Source organism: Danio aesculapii, chromosome 8 (assembly GCF_903798145.1).
Source record: "Danio aesculapii chromosome 8, fDanAes4.1, whole genome shotgun sequence".
In the NCBI taxonomy this organism is placed as follows: domain Eukaryota; kingdom Metazoa; phylum Chordata; class Actinopteri; order Cypriniformes; family Danionidae; genus Danio; species Danio aesculapii.
The window spans coordinates 18,074,413-18,088,178 of record NC_079442.1 but is presented as its reverse complement, the minus strand read 5'-3'; the positions used below and the strand labels follow the sequence as shown (position 1 = coordinate 18,088,178).

Below are 13,766 nucleotides of genomic sequence, written 5' to 3'. Positions count from 1 at the left end.
ATTTATCTATTTTATTTATTGAACGGATTTGATCGTAATAATCTAGGAAAAGTCTGTAAAATAACAGTGTTTTTCTGTAAACATTTTAATGAAAATATCTGTAGATTTATTATTTTTTGCACTTTATTTCAACAAAGAAATTTTACCGTAATTTTATGGTTTTTGTTTGGCAGCCGTAGCTGCCAGTCATTTGACCTTTTTTTTAAGATTTAAATTTTTTTTTTACAGAGCAAGTAATTACAATTTATTACTTTAATTTTACGTAATTTTAAATGTACTTCAAAAAAACTGTAAAAAACACTGTGTAAATAATACGGCAATTATATTGTATAAAACAGGAAAATTGCTGTAATTTGTCATTAATTATATAGTACATAAAATAACAGTCAAGCTGTTAATTTACAAATATTGTTTGTAATTTTTACAGACTTTTGAATATAATTTAAAATAACAGAAAAAATACTGTATAAATAATACTGTAATTTCCTTGTATAAAAAACGAAAACGTCAGTAATTTGTTTTTAATGATAAAGTACCTAAAATGACAGTCAAACTGTTAATTTAGAAAGATTGTTTGTCGTTTTACTAAGTTTTGAATTTAATTTGAAATGACAAAAAAATACTGTAAAAAATTTAGAGATATTTTCTGTAAAATTAGTTTTTTTTTTTACAGTGTACGGACAATTTAGCTTACCCAATTCACCTGTACCACATGTCTTTGCACTGTGGGGGAAACTGGAGCACCCGGAGGAAACCAACACGAACACAGGGAGAACATGCAAACTCCACACAGAAACGCCAACGGACCGAGCCAAGGCTTAAACCAGTGACCTACTTGCTATGAGGCGATCGTGCTACCCACTGCGCCACCATGTCGCCCTTCAAATCAAGTTGTATTTGCAGTAGAATGACTAAAACTTGAATGTTAAACTGAAAACACCAAATATAAAAATATCAACGCTAAAACAGTTACTCTAAGATTTCATTGTGTCCTTTTAATAATTCTGAGTGAAGTGGCTATTTCTCGAATGTTCCGTTTGTTCACTCATAACAATATTTCAATCAGATCACAGAAAGCCGCCGACAGCCACTTGAATATGTAAGCTTTTGAATCACAGAGAGCTTTTGTTGAAACAAACATCTGCTTCAGCTTCCTGCTTGCATTCGTTTTACTTAACTAACAAGAGCAGGCAAGAGTTGTGTGTATGTGTGCGTTTTATTTACAGCAGTTTTAATATACCCACGCTCTGTTTTCCTGCCCATATTTTCCCTTTACAGTCAGATGGAGCAGGTGTTGATGTTCTGCTTGAAACCCAAGCCAGTTTCTGGACACACGTCCACATGAACAAACAGACACGTAGATAAGCTTCTGTTTGCTTGCTGGAGTAGTAATGGCCTCTGGTTATGTGTGTAAAGAACATGATGATGGTGTAATGTTGCTTTGTACTCACTGGCCACCTGCTAAAGTCAGGGCTTACAGGAAAACCAATGCTGTTGACAAGAGCCACAAAAGAGTCTCTCTGCTAACAAAGAGCACACAGTGTAAACACAGACACACTGGGTAACTCGATTGTTTAATGGTACAGTACATGCTCATTTAAACATAATAAAGATTGAAACGTTGACATTTGAACATTATATGAAATCTTTAACATGATTTTCTTGTATTTAATATGATATACAGTTGAAGTCAGAATTTTAAGCCCCCTTGAATTATTATCCCCCCTGTTTATTTTTCCCCCCAATTTCTGTTTAACGGAGATAAGATTTTTTCAACACATTTCTAAACATAATAGTTTTAATAACTCATCTCTAATAACTGATTTATTTTAGCTTTGACAGTAATTAATATTTGACTAGATATTTTTCAAGACACTTCTATACAGCTTAAAGTGACATTTAAAGGCTTAACTAGGTTAATTAGGTTAACTAGGCAGGTTAGGGTAATTAGGCAAGTTATTGTATAAGGATGGTTTGTTCTGTGGACTATCGAAAAAGAATTAGCTTAAAGGGGCTAATAATTTTGACCTTAAAATGGATTTTGAGAAATTAAAAACTGCTTTTATTCTAGCCGAAATAAAACAAACAAGACTTTCTCCAGAAGAAATAATATTATCAGACATACTGTGAAAGTTTCCTTGCTTTGTTAAACATCGTTTGGGAAATATTTAAAAAAGAAAAGAAAAAATTCAAAGGGGGGCTAATAATTCTGAATTCAACTCTATATTATGCTATTCATTTATTTTAATCGTCATGTAATCAGAGAGCGTTCATGTAAAGATTAGACCTAAGGGCGACTGGAGTCAATTTTTCTGATTATACCATGGTTACCACACTGATTGACACTGTTCAGGTGTTCCATTTCAGACATTTGTCAGATTTTTGCCCTCTAGCTTCTCCTGCGTGTACTAGTTTGAAGTTTCCTACACATCTCATTCAAAGGCTTGTCTGTAAGCTCTAAAATGCTTCCTCCGGAGGTAGCATCCAAGGCAGGAAGGCATCAGTTCACACCCTAATCCAGATTATGCTTCACTTCCTGTCTCGTGAGGTACCTTCCAATCGAATTTTGAAGGCTGCATAGATGTATCCCACAATTCTGTGCATTCCATTTCTGACAGATGAGCTAAAAATATAAACATAGCAGCTGAAAGATTGGGTGTCAGTTTGGGTATAAATGTACATTTTATTTATCAAAGTTTTTCACTATTGATGGCGTTTCTAGTAAGAAGTCTTGTAGTAAGTAAATATTCTCAAATGTCTCTCTTAATTGCACATTAAATTGTTATTTCTTTCTGTTTAAAATCCATTTTTCAAATGCCTTTGTGCACAAACGCTGCCTTCATAATCACTGTCAACAGGTCAGCTGTCTGAAGCGGGTGGCACACTGGATGTAACCCACTGTGTCATGCCCAGTTTTTACATTGTTTACTTTGTTGCTAAGCAACATGAACAGATGCTGAATGGCAGTGCAGTGTGCGCACCACATAGAAAACAATGTTTACAATTAGGGCTGAACAATATATCATTTGAGCATATGGCAGCGTGTGTAAGCACAATATTCCCATCACAGGGTTATATTATTTATATAAGGGATAATCAACGGCTCGCCGTGCTTTAAAGGATTTTAATGCACAATGTGGAGGCGAAGTGCATTAAAATCCTTTAACGCACGGAAAGCCGTTGATTATCCCACTTATTCCATTTGCCAAGGTAGGCATAAGTTTAAAACAGTTTTGCTCTTTGCAGCGCAATATTTGTCCGAATTTGTGTCAGTTTTGACATGTTAGTTTTTCTAGTTCCTCCACTGAATCCACTGTGACAGGCTGACAGGCAGAGCAGACAGGTGGAGAGAGCGAGAGCGTGCGCATGTGCGTGTTGTTTATACCTGTGTATATTAATATGCGATTTCATCAATCCGATCACAGGTGGACAAATAAGACATTCCCAGTCACACCTGAAGTGTGTTTCCAGTCACGTGTTTTTTTTTTTTGTCTACTTTCTACCAGTTCTCTGATGAGGTAGCATCTGTATACATATTAGCTTTCTCTTAATATTAGCCTACCTTTAATGCTGCGAATTTCAACAGACCATGGAATAATAAAGATTAAAAGATGAAGGTATTATTAAAACTGCTTTATGCAATGATCATGTTATTGTACGTTTGACTGTTTGAATTCTATACTTGAATACTGCTAGACTCCCCTGTTCATTTAACTTTTTATTTCAAATGTTTGATCTGTCATATTTCCCAGTGATGGGTTGCAGCTGGAAGGGCATCTGCTGTGTAAAACATGTGCTGGATGAGTTGGCGGTTCATTCCGCTGTGGCGACCCCATATTAATAAGGGACTAAGCCGAAAAGAAAATGAATCAATGAATGAATGATCTGTCGTATTAATATATGCTTGTAATTTACTATATTTTATGCAGATGCTCGGCATAGAAAACACTTTAACATCCTGGTCGATGTAAAATAATAAAACATACACTCACCTGCCACTGTAATAGGTACACCCACTTGTACCGAGTTGGACCCCCTTTCGCCTACAGAACTGCCCTAATGGCATAGATTCAACAAGGTACTGGAAATATTCCTCAGAGATTTTGGTCCATATTGACATGAAAGCATCAAGCAGTTGCTGCCGATTGGTCAGCTGCACATCCATGATGTGAATCTCCTGTTCCACCACATCCCTATTGGTGCTCTATTGGATTGGCATCTGGTGACTGTGGAGGCCATTTGAGTACAGTGAACTCATTTTCATGTTTAAGAAACCAGTCTGAGATGATTTGCGCTTTATGACTTGGCGCGTTATCCTGCTGAAAGTAACCATCAGAAGATGGGTACCCTGTGATCATGAAGGGATTCGCCTCAAGGTGCATTCAGAGATGCTCTTCTGCATACCTCAGTTGTAACAAGCGGTTATTTCAGTTACTGTTGCTTTTTTATCAGCTGGAACCATCAGCTTTTTATCAGCTTTTTTATTAGCTGGCCATTTTCCTCTGACCTCTTGCATCAACAAGGCTTTTGCGCTCACAGCATGCCGGTCACTGGATATTTTCTCTTTTTAGGACCATTCTCTGTAAACCCTAGAGATGGTTGTGTGTAAAAATCCCGGTAGATCAGCAGTTTCTGAAATACTCAGACCAGCCTGTGACGTTTAAAATCACTTAAATAACCTTCTGATTCTTGATTTGAACTACAGCAGATCGTCTTGACCTTGTCAACATGCCTAAATGCACTGAGTTGCTGCCAAGTGATTGGCTGATTACAAATTTGCGTTAACGAGCAGTTAGACAGGTGTACCTAATAAAGTGGCCGGTGAGTGTATACCGCAGATTTTTCCAATATTGTGCAGCCTTATTTACAATTATCTGCTAGGTATTCTGACAGCCTTATACACTATAGCAAAACGTCAAGGATTTTAGTGATTTTATACTGTAAGCCTCAACACTTGAACAGTGACACTCAACAAATGAAAACTTATGAGCTCTAAACATCACTTAAAAAAAATAAGAAAATAACAACAAATGTTAAAAGGAAAATCTACAAACGGTGAACAAAAAAATCAGTCTTTGTGCTTGTTTCATCCAGCAGTGCATGTTGGGAACTCAAAAACTCCTAAATTCTGTTGGTGTGATAAGGCTTTTTATGTAGATTCATGAAAACTGCATTTCTTATTTGTGACTCTAAATCAGGGGTCACCAATCTCGGTCCTGGAGGGCCGGTGTCCCTCCAGGGTTTAGCTCCAACTTGCCTCATCACACCTGCCTGGGTGTTTCAAGTATACCTAGTAAGAGCTTGATTAGCTTGTTCAGGTGTTGTTGGAGCTAAAATCTGCAGGACACCGGCCCTCCAGGAACAAGTTTAGTGATCCCTGCTCTAAATGTTTCATAATGTGGACATTTAAGCTGAACCATTGGAGTCACATGGAGTATTTGAATGATGCCATTACTACCGTTCTAAGCCTTGAATGTGATGATTGTGTAGGATGTCAAAGGAGGAGCAGAAACCTTCCAGATTTCATTATATTATGTAAATATCTCTCTTTATGTTGCAAAGATGAACAGAATTCTTATGGTTTTAGAGTAGCATGAGAGTGAGTAAATGATGACAGAATTTTCATTTTTGGGTGAACTAAACCTTTCACATTTTGGTGGAAACTTACAACCTTTTGAGGATTCTGAAATTAATAAAATGTGCAAAAGAACACCATTTATTTATATTAAATACTTTATGCTTTTATAAAAGTCTTTACTGTCCCTTTTTAAATGAATGCATCCTTCCTAAATGAAAAAATGTTTGAATTAAAATGTGAAAACAAATGCATCACTCCTAAATAAAGTATTTATTTATTTGTAAAAAGTACATTCTGAACTTCATCTTTTAAATATGAGTTTATATAGTCCTTTCTGTATTTTCCAGAAACTGAAGAATGAGGTGTTTCCATTGCATTTATCTGACTTCCCGACTCAGCATGTGGAAGCATATCGGCTGCTAGAGGACAGGAAACACAAACTCTCACCTGAGACTGCCGCCCTCTGCCTGCTTCGACAACAGCACACACTACTGGTCAGTCTGCATGCTTTCTTCCTCCTATCACGATCAAGACCTTGCTTTTTGTTTTCAATGAATGATATACGCACACACACACGCACACACAAACCAGCTTAATCATACCAGATATTGTTTGTAAGTCTTCAGGCATCTTCTGAATGTAAATGAATCACATGGTATGCATACACACACCAGCTTATATTCCTGTCACATCATGTTTCCCAGTAGGAGCCATTTGTGAGTCACCAGGCTTTCCCTTTCAATGGTAATCAGTGCATTAAATGGCATGTTGTCCACTGAATACAGGATTGTGTGCAATAAGTTTTGATGTATTGAGTTTTTTATTTCACTTGGATTGTATACAGGGTGCCCACAGGGTCTTAAAATGTCTTAAATTAAAAAATAACTAAATTTTAGGCATTAAAAAGACTTAAATTTACTGAAATATTGTGTTGTAGGTCTTAAATAATAATAAAAAGCTCGTAATTGTGCTATGTTCGTGTAAAGCTAGCCAATTAGAACAACCAGCAATCCATCTAAAACAACAACAATAATAAAAATAAAATGTTTAACATAAGTTGCATTTACTAATTTGGTTAAGTTATTGTAAATGCCAAGTTATAATTGTTATAATTTGTATGTAAATTTCTGTTATAAACTTATAATATGCAATATAATGCAAAGCAGAGAATGTGCACCCTTGAAAGTGTTAGTAGTTGCGGGTTTAAAAGAAAGTTGCTATTGGAGCATAACAGATCACATGTTTGAGTTACGTGAAGTGCGAGACCATTGCATTATGGGTGAAACTGACATGGTGGCAGAAAGAAGCCAACGATACAAAGCATGAGAGAGAGTTCATTAATCTGCATGGTCTAAGAGGGCGCACACGGTAATTTATATTTTAATTCTGTTAGATTTATGTATATTGTTGTAATATGTGAGTTTACATGAATGATGTTGTGTGTAGAGACTGATGTTACTGGATTCAAAGTTGTTGCACACGTTCATGTGCATATCAGCGGACATTTAAGTGAGAGACTGTGAAAAGGACTCTGAGAAATGCGTATTTTAAATGTTATATGTTTTATTTCTTGTAGTTTTCACGGTGTCTACTGCAAAGAGAGAGAGAGAGAGAGAGAGAGAGAGAGAGAGAGAGAGAGAGAGAGAGAGAGAGAGAGAGAGAGAGAGAAACAAATAAAGAGCAAAGACATCAGTATGAAGCGTGGCTATCATTTTATTTAGACCAGTGCAGCTACAGTTATTGTCCTTACAAAATATCTACATTAAAACATCCTTCTCTATGTATTTATGTACCATATATGTTGAGGACAATGACCTGGATATACTGTTGTGCATGTATTTAGTTTATTATAGTTTTTGAAAGTCTTTTTTTACTATTTATTAAAACTTTTGACACATTATTTCAAATATATGGCTAAGACATGAGTAAATTTTAATTTTAATGGGGCAAGTAAATATTTTTCTACAGGCCGTTAGACACAACCTTTAGTGTTTAGCCCTGTATAAGTGAAATTTCATTTATTGTGGTCTTAATTAGGTCTAAAAATGTCTTAAATTTGACTTGATGAAACCTGCACAAGCCCTGTATGTAGTGCAGTGTGTGTTTTTTTTTCAATTGATTGGGTAATACTGTGCTATGTAGTGTTATTACAGTAGCATTTAGTATTTGATGTCTGTCTTAGAGATCTGTTATTATTATGAATCACTGATGTGGTCATTTGAGTCATATATTCGGTTTCTTTCTCAGTCTCACATTCGTTTTTTTTTTTGTTGTTGTTTCTGTGATATTGTCAGCATTGTATAAGCACAGAGCCTCAGCTCTTCTCACCTGTTAGTTGCTTGGAAACAGCATTTTGATAAAAGCAGTCTATTAGCTTGTCATTTATCCTGTTTTTTTATTTATTTTTTGGCGTGCCACATTTTCGCATTGTTTAGTAACTGAAGATAAACACGTAGGAGTGGTGCATATGTTTCTGCGCATGTGGAGAAGCAGACGGTCATCGGCTTCTTCCATGCCTGTTTGAAAAACGGTTTTGTGCTGCATTTAAGTCACTGGAAAACTGTGTGTGTGTGCACGCGTGCACGTGGACTGATGCTAAAACCATTTTCAAATATGCTAAATATTTAGTTTATTTTTTTGCACGTGTTTCATGAAACAGTAAGATTTCTTTGTTAGTTTTAAAAATGGGTGAACATGATAAGCTTTTAATTGCTCATAAATAATAAGTAGGAGATGTAATATTTTGTGATGTTTAATGATAAATCATGGGTAATTGTGTACAACAACAAAACCAACAAAAAAGTATTTACATAATATAGGTTGTTGCACTGTTTATGCTTATAGCAGACAAATGCACCAACTTTTATTTCGTGTGTGATTAGTCACAGTTATTTGTTTAACAGCACTAGTGATATTCACATATTCTCTCCTACTGTATGTGATTCAGTTTTCACCCCTGAACTACATTTTTAAAAACTTTTTTACCTCACAATTCTGACTTTTCTCACTATTGTGAGTTTACACTTTGCAATTCTGGAGTTTCACTGTATGTGTAACTGCAACTGTGTGCATACATTCATTCATTTTCTTTTCAGTCTTTTATTAATCCGGGGTCGCCACAGTGGAATGAACCGCCAACTTATCCAGCACATGTTTTACGCAGCAGATGCCCTTCCAGCTGCAACCCATCACTGGGAAACATCCATACACACTCATTTACACTCATACACTATGGACAGTTTAGCCTACCCAATTCACCTGTACCACATGTCTTTAGACTGTGAGGGAAACCGGAGCACCCGGAGGAAACCCACATGAACGCGGGTAGAACATGCAAACTCTTCAACGCCAACTGACCCAGCCGAGGCTTAAACCAGCGACCTTCTTGCTGTGAGGTGACAGCACTACCTGCTGCGCCACCGCGTTGCTTAACAGTGAACAAATAAACAAAACAATACAAAACAAAATCCTTGTTTTTATATATTGAACTCTAACTTGCTATGCATAATAGAAGTTATGACTGACCTTTTTCTTTGGCATTGAGCCATATATCCTAGTGAAACATCAGCCAAAATAGGAATCCAACTTTGATGTATGCATTAAAATCTGATGTTTCAATTCTTAAATAAATCAAATAGCCGATACTTCCCCTCTCTCTCTCCCCTTCCCTTGCATTCATTTTTTCACTTTCCAATGTCCAATTTAATAAAGAAATAAAACATAAAATAAATATATAAGAAATCTTAAATACATGTTATTCATTCATTCATTTTCCTTTGGCTTAGTCCCTTTATTCATCAAGGGTTGCCACAGCGAAATGAACCGCCAGCTTATCCAGCATATGTTTTACACAGCGAATGCCCTCCCAGCTGCAACCCAGTACAGGGAAACATCCATACACACTCACATTCACACACATACACTAAGGACAATTTAGCTTACCCAATTTACCAATACTGCATGTTTTTGGACTGTGGGGGAAACCGGAGCACCCAGAGAAAACCCATGTGAACACAGGGAGAACATGGAAACTCCATGACCCAGCCGGGACTTGAACCAGTGACCTTCTTGCTGTGAGGCAACAGTGGTAACCACTGACCATGCCGCCCCTAAATACATGTTAGTATTTTGTAATTTAAACAATTAAACATCTTATTAATCTCTAATAGATACTGGGTACCACTGTGTCACATAAATGCATAATTTACAAGAAAATCAACAAAAAGGACTTCGAAAAATATATTTTTTAAAAATCTCAAAAATGTTTGGCAAACCTCCATAAAGAGAATTCATTCATAAGCTGCTAAAATGATAGACTATTTAGATGTGTTACTCAAATTTTAAGGAACATTTCAAATATTTGATTACTATAGGGAGAAAACAACAACAACACAGGTTCATTGGAAATAAATGCTTTTTGTGAGAAAACAACATACAGTATATTTGATTACTACAGGACAGTACGATGGCAACCACTTCTATTCTTTTTCATTCTAATGATATTTACAGGGACATATTATCAATGACTATGTTTACATGGACATCATTAATCTAAATATTTGCCTTAATCTGAATAAAACAATATGATTAAGGTGTTAACATGAGGGTTTTTTAATCTTCCTTTCATGAGCCCGTTGTAGTACATTATTCGATAAACGTCATTGTGTCACCACACTATCCACATTTCCTCCAGAGTTTCATGTAATTTCAGGTGTTTTACTTTTGATTAGTCGACTATAACTGCAGTTTGGCACTTTCACTTTCATTCTGGAACATTTCATGAATGTCCCCTGCAGAAAACGAAATATTTGATGCAAGTATGAACTGCTGGAAGAGTGTTGTTGTAATAATATTTGATATCGCACGCTGTATGGGGAAAAAACCTCCGCATTTCGTGATGCAGGTGTCTGTGGTCCTTCACAGACTTGGTAGGTGCAGAGAATAGTGTCAAACAGCTGTGTGTGTATAGACTATCCTTCACAAAATGTGACGAAAATCCTACATGATGGTAGTAGTTTGATTAAGGCGTTTACATGTCCGTACTGCACTTCAATAATGTGACTAAAATCGGCCTACTACGATGTCTTAATCCAATTTCTTTTTAGTTAGATAATCTTAATTCAGCTTTTTCTACGATTCAGCCAATTATATTTTCAAGGTCAGGAGAGAAGCAAGGCAGTCGCACAAGTCTTCACAGCAACAATGACACCTTCAAATGGCGTTAAAGGTTCACATAATGTATTTATAAGGTATAACTCACCCAAAAATGTCATTTCTCTCTTCATGTATTGATGTATTCGCGGCCACGAAATCACACGTGAGCTGACCACGAGCTTTTTGCTTTCGAGAACGCGTGCGTGCCCGTCTATGACACCTACTTTAGTGAACAGAAGCTGCATAGGCTGTGAATAACAGGTAATGAAGCTGTAAATAATGTTCAGTTTGTTGCACAGAGCGATCGTTTGAGGGCCGTGCGGGAGGTTTGATTTGCATGTGTTTTTTTCTCACAGTGACAGCGGCCATGAGCCACATTCGGAAGTGAAAGTGAAACCTGTGTGCACATTTAAATGATCATAGGGCATGTTAGAGTTATGATTACGACAAGCATTTGATATGTTTTTTCTTTCATAGTCAACGGTGTTGTGCATGAAAATAAATGTTTACTGTGACAGGATAACAACCCTAGTCTATATATAATGTTGAATATAATGCAAGGAGTCTGATAATGACAAAATTCTAATTTTACCAGTGAAAACAAATGGTCTAATAATGTTGTCAATGGCAGATGACAAGCGCATGTCTTAAACATAATAAATCAACTTTATAATTATGAATAGTTATATTCTGATGTCATAATTTTACTGTGAAATAACAAACAGGTCATATTAAAAGTCTGTTCAAGTCCACCATAATGTCTATACAAAATTGAGCATTTTAAGCAACAGTAGACCTACACATAAGTCTAATATTATTATTGTTGTTTTACCATATGTTGAGAATTTACAATAATAATAGGCTAATCATATTAACCATATTAATCATATTAATGTAAAATCATATTTTACATTTACAGAATCATGAGAAAATCACGATCTTGATTTTAAGCACAAAAAAAAAAAATCGGGATTCACATTTTTGCCAGAAACGTGCAACCCTATTTAGTCAGATTAAGGTAATTAAAAATCACTGTTTACATGGTAGACTCTTAATCAGAGTATTGTCTTAATCGTATTAAAAAGGGATTATTGGTGTCCATGTAAACGTACTCAATGAGTAAACGATTTGTTTTTGTTTGCACATTACCAAATAAATACATCAAAACCACTGAACTGTGATTATGATTTGTAATCAAATACATTAGTAATCACATACTCACCTGTATCTCCATGTGGACGACTTTTTGCAATAAAGTAGGCTGAGACACATATTTCCAATGAGCCTGTGTTAGAAAAAAAACCCTGTATGCACCCTGAGTACATGCATGAAAACACTGTGCTTGGCCATGTTCACGTGATTGCTAATAAAGTTACAACCAACCACACTACAAGCCTTCCATAGACCTCTAATGTGATTATCCTTCTTATTAACGCTCGGAAGGAGACGGCCTGGCCAGACTGCATCCTCCTTCTGTCTCTGTCTTTCTCTTTCAAAACCAAAGAGGTCAAAAATACCTGAAAAAACTAAATTAAAAATCTGTGTTAAGTGTTCTCATTCATCTCAGTAGCAGTAGCCAATCACCTGCGCCATAATTTTCATGTTGCCAATAAAAAAAAGCAGGAAATTGGCAAAAGAACATGCACAATCTTCACCAGTTGTTATCCTAAGCTGTGACACCTGTCTGAAAGCATTAAACTCGTCCCAACAGATTCACGAGAGGCTGTCCACTAGTATTGTCTACACATGCGATCTCACACCTCTTTATACATTCAAATCCCAATCTCAGCCCTGGAAACACACACACAGACACACTCGCACACACGCACGCACACTCGCCTCAAGTGTCTCTTATCGTCAACAGTGAAGGAGTGAGATATCGAGCCCGCAGGTGCACATGTATACAGTGAATGCCAATGAAGGGATTTATAACCACTTGGTTGAAATCTGTTCCCTTGACATGAATATCTGCTGTTTTTCTTTAGCATCTTATGTTGTACTCTAAAAACTAAAGATTCTTATTCATATATACTGTATGGTTCAATGAAGAAACTCCATGGAACTTTTGAATTTTCAGTTTTTTTATGTGTAATAAAATGTTGAACAGTATAACTTATGTCTAGAATATCCAGCCAGGTTCACGTAAAGGTGCAGTAGGTGATCTGCCACAATGCTAACCGGTTTGCATAATCTCCTGAAACACGAATGTGCGCACCTTAAAGGGGAAATAAAGCACTCAGTCAAGTTTACATTTATTTGTATATTGGATTCTACTTTATAGAAAATATATTAAACAAACTCGATTATTGTTACCATTTAGAGAAAAACGGCATGTTTTACTATAACTTTTAGACATAGGGCGTCACCATCTTGGAATATCGCTGATGTCATGGGGTTGGTTCCGTTCCCTCTGCTGTACAGATACAGTAGAAGTAAAGGACTGAACACTGAGACTGTAAAGCCTAATTTAACCTGATGCGTGAAGTTGTGAGCATGGAGCTGGTGCCAACATTAGATGTGTGTCTAATAAATTATAAATATTCTATTTTTATTTTTTCCCTTTTAATTACCGATCATTTGATGCGCTTTGCTCCACTCTCTGTATTACGCTGCTTGACTGCCTGTAGGTCTAAAATCTGTAGTAAAACATGCCGTTTTCTTCTAAATGGTTACATTAATCGAGTTTGTTTAATATATTTTTCATTAAAGTAGAATCCAATGTACAAAATAATGTAAACTTGACTGAGTGCTTCATTTCCCCTCTAAAGATGACAGCAGACAACCCACTAGATCATGTCATTCACCAGTTAGTAAAATTTATAGTACTTTATAATACTACAATTCCGAACTAAAAAACTCAGATGTGGAGCAAGTAGAACTTGTCATAATGTGCTATATTTTATGCATGCTATGATCGCTGGTCTCACTCTCTCACGCGCTTTGTCCTAAAGCGACTACTGTATGCTTAGAGCTTGGCCAGCGGCATGCAGGAATTACACTTATTACTAAACCATACTTACATGCTATTTCAGAG

At 36.2% G+C, this 13,766-nt stretch overlaps 1 protein-coding gene across 2 annotated transcripts in view; it reads left to right on the top strand.

The window, feature by feature from the left end:
* The first annotated feature begins 5,929 nt into the window (after window positions 1-5,929).
* rimbp2b (RIMS binding protein 2b) overlaps window positions 5,930-13,766 on the top strand; it is a 205,094-nt gene continuing 197,257 nt past the window's right edge. For both annotated transcript variants that reach the window (XM_056463339.1, XM_056463337.1), the window contains exon 1: window positions 5,930-6,072. The gene's annotated coding sequence lies outside the window, so the exon portion shown is untranslated. The remainder of the gene's footprint in view (window positions 6,073-13,766) is intronic.